Here is a 15,238-nt window from a genome sequence, read left to right on the forward strand (position 1 = left end):
AAACGCTCCTGAATTGGGAGCACGACCCTTAGGCGGTCCTGGATTTGTATGGCATATAGCTTCAGGGAGTCAGGGAGACCCTTTATCAGGGGTTTCGTTCGACTGGGGTCAGCTTTTAGCAACATCAGGGAGGACTGATGGGGTATTAAGTGCCAGCCATGCACGAGCTGGAGGCAGGCGGCTTTCTGCACGCTCTCGGTAATCTGATCCAGTCCCGGAGTGGGGATGGTCACCGGATCTCCCCGTTCCATGGGGTCTAGCCCTCCAGCCCAGTATGCCGCCCTTTGAGTGAGGGACCAGGGGGCTCGAGTGTCGGGGACGGTTAGAAACACGCCTGGACCCCAGTATCCCTGCGCCTCCTCCTCAGAAAGTTTAATTCTGTCCCCCCCCGTGAGGGAGACCCTCCACACATATTCTGTCTCCGTTTCTCTAGGGAGCCTACTATATCTATCTTGTAATTTCGCCAATTCAGTTGCACTATAGGGTATTTTTTTTGTTATGATTTCCGGCGCGGTATTGGCACCCCCTTCATATTGAAATTCCATTTTAATAAGTGGGCGAAGTTGGGGAGCAGTTCTCTCATCATGTTGGCACTTTGCCCGTTCCATTTCCTCCCAGGGGTAGTGGCCAGCTACCCCCCCGTCAACTAGCTCGTGTTCCTTAGACAGACCGCAGTGCCCACACTCGCTCACCAGATCCTCCCTCCGCGCCTCCGCTAGCTCCGACCGCAACTCGCGCTCCCTGACGAAAGCGTCGCGCAACTGATTCTGCAACCTATTCGCTGCTATTTCCAATCGCACCCATTTTTTCTGCTCAGCTTCCAGCTCCGCTTGCAAGCTTTTAACCAAATCTTGTAACGATTCGCTCGCCTCTCGCTCAGCCCATTTTACCGTGCACTTATACTTCTGCGCTGCCATCAGCGCAGCTACTAAAACACCCCAAACAACAGCTTTTAACAACTCTAACAACAAAGGGGAGCAGTCCAGATCAGGCTGAACCCAGGAAGCCATGATCATCTATCTGCCGGAGGACTCGGACTCAGCCGATTCACGTCCTCCCTTCTCGACTCAATCGATATCCCCTCCCTGTTCCTCTCACTGATCAAGTCAGGGAATCCCACTTCTGACACCAAATTAATGTCTCGTCCCACTCGGTGGGTTGCGCGAGGGGTGAATCTTTTCGATTCCCGGACAGTTTGCGTACCGACAAAAGCCGATCTCTGCTCGGCAGAGCCGCATGGTCGGCAGAGTCACGACAATGACCCAGAGGAACAGTCTGGCCAGCAACTTTATTAACTGGCGAATTCCACAAATGGACAAACTTAACGAACTGGCGAGCTTAACGAACGAACAAAGGCGATTTGGCAATGGAGCTATTTTCCGAGCAACCCAATCCCAAACTTGCATATATATTGGAAGAGCAGAGGAAGAGAGAAGCAAGAAAAGGAAAGGAGAAGAGAGGAGGAAAGAGAAAGAAAAAGTATCACCACCCTTGGATCCTGCGATGACGATGACAGACGTGCCAATCCTCCAGTGGTGGGCATGCGCGCGCTTCCCTGGGGGGGGCATGTCTTTTATAAGCTAATCCCTGCCTCCAGGTATGCCCCTTGAGGACTTACATGGTTCTTGTTCTAGAAAGTTCTCAATCTTCTGCGCAAGCGCTGGAGGAGGGGGGTGGTCGTGAGGGGTCTCTCAGGCGGTTGCAAGCCCCTTCCTCAGATCAACTCTGTGTGACCTCTGGCCATACATGGTAAGGTCCGGCAGAACCCGGAACCACGCATCCTCCAACGCGCTCTCCATGTCCCACTCTCGCTCTCCCCCACCCCGTGCTCGCAGACCTGCCGTCGCCATGCAAATAGCGCCTCAAGTCACCACAATGTTTGAGACATTAACTCTTTCATTCTCTCACACCCAGCCTCATGGAGGATCCCTCTGCTGCGGGCTTGCTGCGTGTCAAAGAACAGCAAGTGCCAATTGCTACCGTGATGGCACACCGACGACAGTATCACACCAACCAAGGACTCCCTGGTTCCCGTCTATGAGTTGATTTGTCGACTGGAGAGCCAAGGAGTGATCAGCAAAACTCACTCACCCTTTAATAGTCCCATATGGCCAGAGCAAAAGCCTGATGGAGGGTGGAGGTTAACAGTAGACTGTCGTGGCCTGAATGAAGTCACACCGCTGCTGAGTGCTGCTGTACCAGATATGCTAGAACTCCAATAGGAACTGGACTCAAAGGCAGCCAAGTGGTACGCTATAACTGACATTGCCAATGCGTTTTTCTCAATCCCTTTGTCAGCAGAATGCAGGCCACAGTTTGCTTTCACGTGGAGGGGTGTCCAATACACCCGGAATTGACTGCCCCAGGGGTGGAAGCACAGCCCCACCATTTGCCATGGACTAATCCAGACTGCACTGGAACAGGGTGATGCCCCCGAACATCTACAATACATCGATGACATCATCGTGTGGGGCAACACAGAGAAAGATGTGTTTGAGAAAGGGAAAAGAATAATATAGATCCTTCTGAAAGCTGGTTTTGCCAGAAAGCAAAGCAAGGTCAAAGGACCTCAACAAGAGATCCAGTTCTTGGGCCTATGAAGAAAGGCTGAGAGAGTTGGGGTTGTTCAGCCTGGAGAAGAGGAGGCTCTGGGGAGACCTTATGGTGGCGTTTCAGTACTTAAAGGGGGCTTATAAGAAAGATGGAGAGAGACTTTTTATCAAGGCCTGTAGTGACAGGACAAGGGCTAACGGTTTTAAACCAAAAGAGGGTAGATTCAGATTGGACATAAGGAAGAAATTTTTTACGATGAGGGTGGTGAGACATTGGAACAGGTTGCCCAGAGAATTTGTGGATGCCCCATCCCTGGAAGTGTTTGAGGTCAGGTTGGACAGGGCTTTGAGCAACCTGATCTAGTGAAAGATGTCCCTGCCCATGGCAGGGGGTTTGGAACTAGATGAGCTTTAAAGGTCCCTTCCAACCCAAACCATTCTATGATTCTATGAAGAAAATGGAAAGGTGGGTATCGTCACTTCCCTATGGATGTGATCAATAAGATAACAACTACGTCCCCGCCAGCTAACAAGAAAGAAACACAAGCCTTCCTTGGCTTTGTGGAATTCTGGAGAATGCATATTCCAGGTTACAGTCAGTTTGTGAGCCCTCTCTATCGAATAACCCAGAAGAAGAACTATTTTGAGTGGGGCCCTGAGCAACACCAGGCCTTTGAACAGATCAAGTAAGAGATGGTTCATGCAGTAGCCCTTGGGCCTGTCCATACAGGGCCAGCTGTGCAAAATGTGCTCTATACCACAGCAAAGGAGCATGGTCTCACCTGGAGCCTTTGGCAGAAAATACCTGGAGAGACCTGAGGTTGACCTCTATGGTCTTGGGGGTATCGAGGCTCTGAAGCTGTTGTGGTTTAGCCCCAGTCGGTAATTACGTACCACACAGCCACTCGCTCACCCCCCCCAGTGGGATGGAGAAGAGAATTGGAAGAGCAAAAGTAAGAAAACTCATGGGTTGAGATAAGAACAGTTTAATAATTGGAACAACAACAACAACAAAAATAAATTGTAATGAGAAGGAAAACAACAAGAGAGCGAGAGAGGAACAAAACCCAGGAAAAAAACAAGTGATACAACCGCTCACCACCTGCCAACTGACGCCCAGCCTGTCCCCGAGCAGCGACCGCTACCCCCCGGCCAACTCCCCCCAGCTTTATATACTGAGCATGACGTCATATGGTATGGAATAGCCCTTTGGCCAGTTTGGGTCAGCTGTCCTGGCTATGCCCCCTCCCAGCTTCTTGTGCACCTGGCAGAGCATGGGAAGCTGAAAAGTCCTTGACTAGTGTAAGCATTACTTAGCAACAGCCAAAACATCAGTGTGTTATCAATATTATTCTCATCCTAAATCCAAAACACAGCACTATACCAGCTGCTAGGAAGAAAATTAACTCTATCCCAGCTGAAACCAGGACAGAAGCCCACTACACCCCAACTGAAAAAGAGATACTAGCAGCATATGAGGGGGGGTCGAGCCTCTTGAGATGTTGTTGATACAGAAACATATCTCCTCTTGGCACCACGATTGCCTGTGCTACACTGGATGTTCAAAGGAATTATACCCTCTACGCATCATGCAACTGACGCTACATGGAGTAAGTGGATAGCATTGATCATGCAATGGGCTGAAATGCAGAACCCCAAGGATTCCTAATCCTGGAAGAGATCATGGACTGGCCAAAACGCAGAGATTTCAGAGCATTGCCTGAAGAGGTGACTCATGATGAGGAGACCCCACTATATAATGAGTTATCAGAAGGTAAAAGGCATTATGCTCTGTATACTGATGGATCCTGTAGTGTTGTAGGAAGCCATAGGAAGTGGAAAGCTGCTGTGTGGAGACCTACACAAGTCGTTCAAGCCATTGAAGGAGAAGGCAAGTTGAGTCAGTCTGCAGAAGTGAAAACCATCCAGCTGGCCCTAGAGATTGCTGAATGAGAAAAGCGGCCACTACTCTATCTCTGTACTGACTCATGGATGGTAGCAAATGCTCTTTGTGGGTAGCTACAGCAGTGGAAGCTGACCACCTGGCAGTACAGAGGTAAACCCATCTGGGCTGCTGCAATGTGGCAAGATATTGCTGCCCCGGTAGAGAATCTTGTTGCAAAGGTAGGTCATGTTAGATGCTCACATGCCTAAGAAACATGCTACTGATGAAAATCAAAACAATGAGCAGGTAGACCAGGCTGCTAGAATTGAAGTAGCTCAGGTGGACCTGCACTGGGAATGTAAGGGTGAGCTATTGTAGCCCCGTGGGCCCATGACACATCAGGACATCTAGGGAGAGATGCAACATACAGATGGGCTTCTGATTGAGGGGTGGACGTGACCATAGAGGCCATCGCACCCATGAATGCGAAACATGCAGCATAATCAGGACCCCTCTCGATCATCTACCAAAGGCATGTAGAGAATAACCAAGGGATCAAGCCCAGCCAGCATGGGTTGAGGAAAGGAAGGTCCTGCTTGACCAACCTGATCTCCTTCTACGACAAGGTGACCCACCTAGTAGATGAGGGAAAGGCTGTGGATGTTGTCTACCTAGACTTCAGTAAAGCCTTTGACACGGTTTCCCACAGCATTCTCCTGGAGAAACTGGCTGCTCATGCCTTGGACGGGTGTACTCTTCGCTGGGTAAAGAACTGGCTGGATGGCCGGGCCCAAAGAGTGGTGGTGAATGGAGTTTACTCCAGTTGGCGGCCGGTCACAAGCGGTGTTCCCCAGGGCTCTGTGTTGGGGCCAGTTCTGTTTAATATCTTTATCAATGATCTGGATGAAGGGATCGAGTGCACCCTCAGTAAGTTTGCAGATGACACCAAGTTGTGTGGGAGTGTTGATCTGCTTGAGGGGAGGAAGGCTCTGCAGAGTGTCCTGGACAGGCTGGATCGATGGGCCAAGGTCAATTGTATGAGGTTCAACAAGGCCAAGTGCCAGGTCCTGCACTTGGGCCACAGCAACCCCATGCAACGCTACAGGCTTGGGGAAGAGTGGCTGGAAAGCTGCCAGGCAGAGAAGGACCTGGGGGTGTTGGTTGACAGCCGCCTGAATATGAGCCAGCAGTGTGCCCAGGCGGCCAAGAAAGCCAATGGCATCCTGGCTTGTATCAAAAATAGCGTGGCCAGCAGGAATACGGAAGTGATCGTGCCCCTGTACTCGGCGCTGGTGAGGCCACACCTTGAATACTGTGTTCCGTTTTGGGCCCTCCACTACAAGAGGGACATTGAGGTGCTGGAGCGTGTCCAGAAAAGGGCAATGAAGCTGGTGAAGCGTCTGGAGCAGAAGTCTTATGAGGAGCAGCTGAGGGAGCTGGGATTGTTTAGCCTGGAGAAAAGGAGGCTGAGGGGAGACCTTATTGCTCTCTACAACTACCTGAAAGGAGGTTGTAGAGAGGTGGGGGTCGGTCTCTTCTCCCAGGTAACAAGTGATAGGACAAGAGGAAATGGCCTCAAGTTGCACCAGGGGAGGTTTAGACTGGATATTAGGAAATTTTACTTCACTGAAAGGTTTGTCAAGCATTGGAACAGGCTGCCCAGGGAAGTGGTTGAGTCGCCATCCCTGGAGGTATTTAAAGGACGTTTGGATGAGGTGCTTAGGGACATGGTATAGTGGTGGTCTTGGTAGTGTTAGGTTTACGGTTGGACTCGATGATCTTAAAGGTCTTTTCCAACCTATACGATTCTGTGATTCTGTAATTCTGTCTTGGGAGTCTGGGGAGGTCCCTGCTGACTGGAAGCTAGCCAGTGTTATTCCAATTTACAAGAAGGGCGTGAGGGAAGACCCAGCGAACTACAGACCTGTGAGTCTAACCTCAGTTTCTGGAAAAATTATGGAGAAGATTATATTGGGTGCTACTGAAAGGCATTTAAAGAACAATGCAATCCTCAGGCACAGTCAACATGGGTTCAGAAAGGGAAAGTCCTGTCTATCTAATTTGATATCCTTCTATGATAAGGTCACCCGCCTAGTGGATGAAGGGAAGGCGGTGGATGTAGTTTTTATGGATTTTAGTGATGCTTTTGATACTGTCCCTCACAGCATCCTTCTGGACAAGTTGTCCAACTGTGGGATGAGCGGGTTTGTGGTGCGCTGGGTGAAGAACTGGCTGAATGGCAGGGCTCAAAGGGTTGTAGCAAATGGGGCTACATCTGGCTGACAACCAGTCACCAGCGGTGTTCCTCAGGGCTCAATTCTATGGCCAGTTCTGTTCAATATATTTATCAATGATCTGGATGCAGGAGTTGAATGCACCCTTTTCAAGTTTGATGATGATACCAAACTGGGAGGTGCTGTTGACTCTCTTGAGGGACAAGAGGCCTTGCAGAAGGATCTGGATAGATTGGAGCATTGGGCAATGATTAATGGGATAAAATTTAACAAGAATAAATTCTGGATCCTGCACCTAGGATGGAGTAATGCCAGGCACCAGTATAAATTGGGAGAGGAGTGGCTGGAGATCAGCCCTGCAGAAAGGGATCTGGGGGTGCTGGTTGACAGCAGGCTCAATATGAGGAGTCAGCAGTGTGCCCTGGCAGCCAAGAGGGCAAACTGCATCCTGGGGTGCATCAAACACAATATAACCAGCCAGTCAAAAGAGGTGATTATCCCGCTGTATTCAGCGTTGGTGCGGCCTCACCTTGAATACTGTGTGCAGTTCTGGGTCCCACAATTTAAGAAGGATGTGAAGGTCCTTGAATGCGTCCAGAGGAGGGCAACAAAGCTGGTGAAAGGGCTGGAAGGCATGTCCTATGAGGAGCAGCTAAGGACTCTGGGTTTGTCTAGTTTGGAGAAAAGGAGGCTGAGGGGCGACCTCATTGCTCTCTACAGCTTCCTGAGGAGGGGAAGTGGAGAAGGAGGTGCTGATCTCTTCTCCCTGGTATCCAGTGACAGGACACGTGGGAATGGTTCAAAGCTGCTCCAGGGGAGGTTCAGACTTGACATTAGGAAGCATTTCTTTACCGAGAGGGTGGCCAAACACTGCAACAGGCGTCCTAGAGAGGTGGTCGATGCCCCATGCCTGTCAGTGTTTAAGAGGCATTTGGACAATGCCCTTAGTAACATGCCTTAACTTTTGGTCAGCCCTGAAGTGGTCAGGCAGTAGGACTAGATGATCATTGTAGGTCCCTTCCAACTGAAATGGTCTATTCTATTCTAATCAAGCAAACCATGCTAGTAAAGTGTCCCTGGAATAGAGGGTGGTGCTTGGGATATCAGTTTGGCGAGGTCTGGCAGATCGAATATATTGGACCACTGCCAGGAACGTGCCAAGGCAAGCGCTACATGCTTGTCACGGTGGAAGTGACTACCGGGTGGCTGGAAACACACTGTAAACCACCCCACTGCTCAAAACACCATCTTGGTCCTTGAAAGGCAAGTTCTTTGGATGACACAGTACCCCAGAAAGAATTGAGTCAGACAGTGGGTCTCATTTCCGAAAAACCCTCATAGACTCCTGGGCCAAAGAGCATGGCATTGAGTGGGTGTACCACATTCCCTATTGCCTACAAGCCTCCAGAAAGATTGAGTGATACAATGGACTGTTAAAGACTATGCTGAGAGTGTCTGCAAATGGAAGCACTGGGATGTAAATTTAGCAGAAGCTACTTGGCTGGTTAACACCAGAGGATCTGCTAATTGTCCTGGCCCTTCCCAAACAAAACCCCTACATACTGTGGGAGGACTTAAGGTCCCCATAGTGCATGTAGGGAAGTGGCTGGGAAAGGCAGTGTGGGTTGCTCCTCCCTTGGGAAAAAGCAAGCCCAATTTTGGGATTGTCTTTGCTCAAGGACCTGGGTGTCCTTGGTGGGTAATGTGAAAGGATGGGGAAATCTGGTGTGTACCTCAAGGAGATTTAACCTTAGGGGAAAATAATCCATGATTTGAGTTGTATGTTATTGAAAGTAATACAGCAGGAACCACCTGAACCAGCGATGAATGAGCATCACAAGGAACCGGATGAGTGCAGCGGTGACCCAACCCAAGCTGTTCTTGGTGCCCTACAATCCAGCACTCTGCTTCTCCTTTCCTGAGTGATCACCTTGACAGATCGGGCCCAAGTAATAGCTTGTTCTTATGGACATTTCCTGGAGGGCCCATGGAGTGGGGGAATTATATCTGTGTATACGTCAAGGGACAAGGGATAGGGGTTAATGAGGATGTATAAACCTCACTGTTGGATGTAAATATTATTTAATTATGTAGTATAAGTTGTAAGTGTTGGTAAGAGGGAATTTTGGGAATGAGGAATAAATGGAATGGGAAGGAGAAAAGAAAGGTATGGGATTTAAGGATCAAATATGGTAATGCATTGTCGGTTAGGTAAGTAAGTGGAAAGGTTTGAGTAGGGTATAGAAATGAAACAATATCTGAATGGGGTAGTCAGAGGATACTTAGATGTATCACATAATGTGGGACCTGAACGTGACAAAAATGATATGTAATGAGGATGGAGATTGTACTGGGTCTGGCTAGGATGAAGTTATGAATTTAACTTTCTTCATAGCAGCCTGTATGTTGTGCTTTACATTTGTGGCTAAAACAGTGTTGATAGCACACCAATGTTTTGGCTGCTGCTGAGAAGTGCTTGCACAGGGTCACGGCTTTCTCTCCATCCCCCTTCCCCACCAAATCAAGTAGATTAGGCAAGAGGTTGGGAGGGGACATTGCCAAGACAGCTGACCGAAACTGACCAAAGGGATATTCCATGCCATATGACATTGTGCTCAACAATAAATGTTCAGGGAAAGGAGGAAGAAGGGGGGACATTCACGGTTATGGCATCTTTCCAAGCAACCGTTACGTGTGCTGAAGCCCTGCTTTCCAGGAAGTGTCTGGGCATCTGCCTGCTGATGGGAAGTAGTGAATGAATTCCTTTGTGCTTTGCTTGCGCGTGCAGCTTTTGCTTTTCTTATTAAACTGTCATTATCCTGATTAATGAATCTTTTTGCCTTACTTCTATTTTTCTCTCCATCACCCAGGAGACGGGAATGAGCAAAAGGCAGGGTGGGTGTTTGGCTGATGACTGGGGTCAACCCTCCACATCCTGTTAGTCCTCTGGTTCTAGTCCAATGCAGAAAAGTACTCACTAAAAATAATGCAGCAAGAAGGCTGTTATAATGATGCATTTCTAAAAGTACCTATATTAGAAAGCAACTTAGCCCTGATCTTTATAGACCATTTCAGCCAAAAGGACCAGAATGTAATAAGACATAGAAATAGACAAGGATCTGTTTTTTAAAACAAATAGAGACTTAAGTGGTTTTGGTTTACTTAACATTGCACTGGTACACAAGTAAATGAAAGTGTACATTTCTCCAAAATAACATATGTATGTTTTAAACTTAGATGGTACCATTGCAGATCTATCTGGTATAGTACATTTGAGTGTAGTTTAGACAGCAGGATAGGTTTATGGGACTCTTGCTTGCATTAAAAAAAAATAATATTCTGTCCACAGTGACATTAAGCAACCAAGCTGAATATTTTTATTTATTTCTTCATTAGTCAGTAACTATTCACAAAAAGAAAGAAATAAAAAATGAAGACCTTTAAGTTGCATTAAATGACATATAAACTTTAAAAATAAAAGTATATTTTAAACTTTCCCCTTTGTACTATTACTACTCTGATTTTGCACATTAAATTATCCCTGCTGTATGCTGTTATGGCTACGTGAAGGTTTCCTAATCCTCTAATAAGAATTCAGGATCTTTATTGCGCTGTCATATTCTGCAAATTAAAACTACTATAATTATTTATCGGCTTACAGGAATAGTACCAAATGACCCAGTCATAACCAGGGCTCCTGGTGCTAGATATTTGTAAACTATTTAGGGTTGAGTTTATAGATCATTGCTCTGATAATTCAGATAGATGGTTCTGTGTGAATAAAAGACTGGCTCTCTGGTTCCAGTGCAGGAATGGGCCTAATTTGAAAGTCTGCAAAATGTGAATGCAGTTAACACAGTGAATTATTACAGAATTAAGAAGCTGTTGAATTGTCATGTATTTTGAAAGAGCTTGAAAAACTAATTCATGTCCATCCTCACTCGGCAGGGCAGGTGCAAACTATGTACATGTCGTGGTTTAGCCCCAGCCGGCAACTAAGCACCACGCAGCCGCTCGCTCACTCCCCCCACAGTGGGATGGGGGAGAGAATCGGAAGAGCAAAAGCAAGAAAACTCGAGGATTGAGATAAAAAGAGTTTAATAGGTAAAGCAAAAGCCGTGCACGCAAGCAAAGCAAAGCAAGGAATTCATTCACTCCTTCCCATGGGCAGGCAGGTGTTCAGCCATCTCCAGGAAAGCAGGGCTCCATCACATGTAATGGTTACTTGGGAAGACAAACGACATCACTCCAAATGTCCCCCCTTCCTTCTTCTTCCCCAGCTTTATATACTGAGCATGACGTCATGTGGTATGGAATAGCCCTTTGGTCAGTTTGGATCAACTATCCTGGCTGTGTCCCCTCCCAGCTTCTTGGGCACCTGACAGAGCATGGGAAGCTGAAAAGTCCTTGACTAGTACAGCAACAACTAAAACATCTCTGTATTATAAACACTGTTTTCAGCACAAATCCAAAACATAGCCCCATACCAGCCACTACGAAGAAAATTAACTCTGTCTCAGCTGAAACCAGGACAGTATCCACCCCTTATTCCATACCATTTACGTCATGCTCAGGTCTTACACTATCCAATACATTCTCATTACCCACCCTCACCCTTCCCATCCTCTGATATAATACACACATATCATTCCCTTAGTCTATGGACCACCCCTACAAAATATTTGTAAAATGTCCATAAATGTCCACAAAATGTCCACTGAGTTCATTTAGTCCATGACTTTGGGCTTCATCTTTTCACAGAATCACAGAATCATATAGGTTGGAAAAGACCTTTAAGATCATCGAGTCCAACCATAAACCTAACACTGCCAAAAACCACCACTACACCATATCCCTAAGTACCTCATCCAACCGTCCTTTAAATACCTCCAGGGATGGCGACTCAACCACTTCCCTGGGCAGTCTGTTCCAATGCTTGATAACCCTCTCGGTGAAGAAAAATTTCCTAATATCCAGTCTAAACCTCCCCTGGCGCAACTTGAGGCCATTTCCTCTTGTCCTATCACTTGTTACCTGGGAGAAGAGACCGACCCCCACCTCACTACAACCTCCTTTCAGGTAGTTGTAGAGAGCGATGAGGTCTCCCCTCAGCCTCCTTTTCTCCAGGCTAAACAGTCCCAGCTCCCTCAGCCGCTCCTCATAAGACTTCTGCTCCAGACCCTTCTAAACAACCCTTTTATGGTTGTTACTCAGGACAGGAGAGGTGGTGTGTTTCTTGGAGTTATTGGGGACCAAAGCCAGCTCAGGTCGGGTCACTGCTGTGCTTGCACTGCTTCTTGTAAGGCTTCTCCTCCATTTGTTCAGGTGGTTCCGGCTGTAGTAATTCCTATAACATGCAACTCAGATCATGGGTTACAACAATTTAAAGGTATATCCATTACAATGTCCACCCCTGGTCCTTTTGGGCCAGGTTATAGGGTTTAACATTGTAATAAACTCCTCCCCTTGCTCCTAGCCTGGCTAGCAACAAGGGGTTCCTGCTATAGTAATTCCCACAACATGCAACTCAAATCCCGGGATACAACAATTTAAAGGTATTTCCATTACAATCTCCACCCCTGGTCCCTTTGGACCAGACCATCAGGTTTAACATTGCAATGAAGTCCTCCCCTTGCCCCTGCTCCAGCTTGGACTTATCCACAGAATGCAGTACCTTCAGAAGTAAACTTGCTCCAACATGGCCTCATGCACAGCCACTGATGCTTCAAGGTGTACCTGCTGCAGCATGGACTTCGTCCACAGCCACAGATGCTTCGAGGTATACCTGCTGCAGCATGGACTTTATCCACAGCCACAGATGCTTCGAGGTGTACCTTATCCAGCATGGACTTTATCCACAGCCACAGATGCTTCGAGGTGTACCTTATCCAGCATGGACTTATCCTTGGACCACAATCCCTTCAGAGGTATACCTGCTGTGGCACAGACATAACCATGGCCACAGACATTTCAAGATATACCTGCTCTGGCATGGGCTAATCCATGGGCACAGATGCTTTGGGGTGTCCCGCTCCCACGTGGATTCATCCACAGGTCACAGTCCCTTCGACTCGAGTTCACACCGGAGTTCCAGCCTGTCCAGTACAGCAGCACAGAAACAGCAGCGATGCCCTGGCCATCTGCCAGCCCAGGCGCATTGCCATTGCTGTTATCAAAATGTTCCCAGGCACAGCAGAGTAAGGTGATCAGCAGTACAGCAGCATGGCAAGCAGTGAAAGCAAAAAGCAGCCACTAACGAGCCCTAGACTCTAAGGTACAGTAAGGCAAGCAAGCGTACGGCAAGCAGAGAAGCCTGCTGATTAATAGCTAAACAGCAATAACAGCTATAAATTCTATCATCTGGCACATTCCAATCAAATCTGTCATTATCTCAAACCCTTCGTGCCCCACGTTGGGCGCCAAAAAGGACTGTCGTGGTTTAGCCCCAGCCGGCAACTAAGCACCACGCAGCCGCTCGCTCACTCCCCCCACAGTGGGATGGGGGAGAGAATCGGAAGAGCAAAAGCAAGAAAACTCGAGGGTTGAGATAAAAACAGTTTAATAGGTAAAGCAAAAGCCGCGCACGCAAGCAAAGCAAAGCAAGGAATTCATTCACTCCTTCCCATGGGCAGGCAGGTGTTTAGCTATCTCCAGGAAAGCAGGGCTCCATCACACGTAATGGTTACTTGGGAAGACAAACGCCATCACTCCGAATGTCCCCCCTTCCTTCTTCTTCCCCAGCTTTATATACTGAGCATGACGTCATATGGTATGGAATAGCCCTTTGGTCAGTTTGGATCAACTATCCTGGCTGTGTCCCCTCCCAGCTTCTTCTGCACCTGGCAGAGCACAGGAAGCCGAAAAGTCCTTGACTAGTACAGCAACAACTAAAACATCTCTGTATTATCAACACTGTCTTCAGCACAAATCCAAAACATAGCCCCATACCAGCCACTATAAAGAAAATTAACTCTATCTCAGCTGAAACCAGGACAGTACAGTAAAGAGTATGGCTGGAGTTCCTGGCCCCCCAGTTACGTGGTGCAGGGCACTTAATGAGCCTGCTGTAGCCTTCTCCTTGGCCATGGAAGGAACTGGCACACCCCCCAGGCTCACACTGATGTACAGGTGGTGCACAGCTAGGCTTTGCATACCCAGGGATCAGGACTTTCAGGGCTTGTCATGGAGAGCCCTACAGAATTGTTCAGGCACAGTCACTAACTGCAACTAGTTGATTGATTTCCTGTTCAGTTGATGAACTCACTTATAATTTTCTTCTTTTTTTTTCTCTCTCCATTTTCAGAATGAAACAAATTGCAGATGGCCACTAAAATGTTCATAGAAAGTGTTTTACTTTCTATGTTCAAGAAAAATGTTCGTAGAAAATGTTCATAGAAAGATTCAGACAGACATTTTGTACCTTTCACAGTGTTAGTGTCAATATAGGTATTGTTTAAAATTAAAGGGAAGGATAACATATGAATTGTCTATATCAAATGCTATAAACAATACATAGCACAAATAGCCTAACTCTAAAGGTGCTGATGACAGCTGTTAAGGGACAAGTTCAGTTTTCTGGTGTTATTTCTCAGAGACACACTGACAGGCTAATCTTCTCTTTCTCACTCTTCTTTTACTTTGGAGCTGCTTAAATTGACACTACCATTGAGAGAAATCTTCCTATAACCTCAGGCCAAGTGTTCTTGCTTTATTTGTTCTTGATGTAGCTAGCTATTCCCAAAAAAGTGCCCAGAAAAGGGTGGTATTACAAAGTTATAAATGATTGAGTGATCATAAAATACAGTTATTAAATTTTAACTTAATTTGATGTGATTTGAATATTAATGAAGCACTTTTTATTTTCCACTATAGCAATTAAACTGCAATAGGGCTGTTAGATGGCTTACAGTAATAACAACACCTGGAAACAAATTAGTTATAATGAAGGAAGGTGTCTGTTTTTACTATGTAAATCAAAACAAGGAGCTGTGAATTTAAGATCAGGACACAGTCACTGGGGTCTTGATCCAGTGCAGGTGAATTTGATGAGTTTTGATATGCTCCAATTGGAGCAGGACATGGTCCTTAGTGTTTTGGGGGTGTCATGGTTCTGATTTCCTGAGAGTCATGCTGTCCCCATGCGTCAAAATTTGCCCCTTGACTCCACTTCAGTAGAAGCTGAAGGTATTCTCCGCAACAAAAATTTAACAAGTAACTTTTAAATTTTAATTTATTTTTTTAAGTTATTTTGTATATACATTTCTCTGCTGCTACTCTTGATCCAATATTTTTTCTTTTTGGTACTTCTGGGATACAAGTAAGTCTTCAACTCGAGTGGCACTGAACAGAATGGCCTTGCTAGAGATTGATGTTTTCTTTCTTGTGACTGTGTTTAAAATTCTTTGTGTTAAAATTTGAGAATCATGTTAAATTTAAAAAGGTGACATTTGTATTCACTCAATTTCTGTAGTCTAGTATTACATAACTAGCAAATGTTTTGTGTGATGACAGAGGTTCGGTTTTTCCTTAAATTGATAGTGTCTATTGAATAAAATTGGGAATATCTG

The 15,238-nt window shown here is 46.6% G+C and overlaps 1 protein-coding gene across 6 annotated transcripts in view; it reads left to right on the top strand.

Moving 5' to 3' along the window:
* LOC142403050 (synphilin-1-like) overlaps positions 1–15,238 on the top strand; it is a 141,977-nt gene that overhangs the window by 60,286 nt on the left and 66,453 nt on the right. The gene's annotated exons all lie outside the window — the stretch shown is intronic.

The sequence above is a fragment of the Mycteria americana genome, assembly GCF_035582795.1.
Source record: "Mycteria americana isolate JAX WOST 10 ecotype Jacksonville Zoo and Gardens chromosome W unlocalized genomic scaffold, USCA_MyAme_1.0 Scaffold_32, whole genome shotgun sequence".
NCBI classification, from domain to species: Eukaryota; Metazoa; Chordata; class Aves; order Ciconiiformes; family Ciconiidae; genus Mycteria; species Mycteria americana.